The sequence below is a fragment of the Oryzias melastigma genome, unplaced genomic scaffold (assembly GCF_002922805.2).
Source record: "Oryzias melastigma strain HK-1 unplaced genomic scaffold, ASM292280v2 sc00438, whole genome shotgun sequence".
NCBI classification, from domain to species: Eukaryota; Metazoa; Chordata; class Actinopteri; order Beloniformes; family Adrianichthyidae; genus Oryzias; species Oryzias melastigma.
In genome coordinates, this window is record NW_023417034.1 from 27,137 (window position 1) to 28,128 (window position 992).

Genomic DNA, 992 nt, shown 5'->3' on the forward strand with positions numbered 1-992 from the left:
CTGAAGATTGATTACAACAGAAAAAGGTGAAGGTTCTGGAGTGGCCGTATCAATCTCCTGATTTCAATATTATGGCGCCTCTCTGGGGAGATCTCAGACAGACAGTTCAAGTAAGACAGCCCAAGAATATAAAGGAACTTGAGGTTTTCTGCCAAGAAGACTGGGCTGCTTTACCATTAGAGAGAATAAAGAACCTCATCCACAAGAGACTTCAAGCTGTTATTAATGCAAAAGGAGACAATAAGAACTACGTTTTGTCAGCTTTTGAACGTGGTGAATTGGAAAGTTTCTATTGCTATTATGATCTAAAAAGTGTTAACACAATGAGTTTAGTTTTGTCTGTTAATGGTCAGAGATAGATACAAATGTGTAGGCTTGGATGGTCACTGACCTTTATTACAGTCTGTCTTGCAGTCCTTTTAAAAGCCTCCTTCACAAGTTTACACTCTGTAGAAGATTGTCTTAGTGGAACCACTTTCATGAACTCATTTGCAGTCATGCTATCCCAGTATAGAGGAAAGCTAAAGTCTGAAATTGATAAAAGGAATCAGAAACAGGGGGTCACAAACAAACATAAACTGGATTACATGTCCAATTACAACAGCAAGGTATATCATTTGCATAGTGTAGTTTCCATTTTATTTTTTTGCTTCTCTCACCCGCCAGATTTTCGAGACGCTTCAGTTTTGGCTTCTGTCCAGTTGCAGTTGCCTCCATCTCTTGCAGATTTACTTGCCATGTGACACCCTGGGCATCATCTATTCCTGCTGCAATATCTCTCTTTTCCAGATTGTAGTTTGCTATTTTTGGTAATCTTTGCCAGTTGCCTCGTTGGTCCAAGATGCACCACATTACACGATTATACAATTCTTCCTCCTCTCTAACTCTCACCTCAATTCTCAAACTGCCTTGCAGACAGGATTGAATCATCATCATCAACTGTGTAACTCCATCTTTTAGTCCAGTCACTGTTAGGCCACCTGATGGGTCCT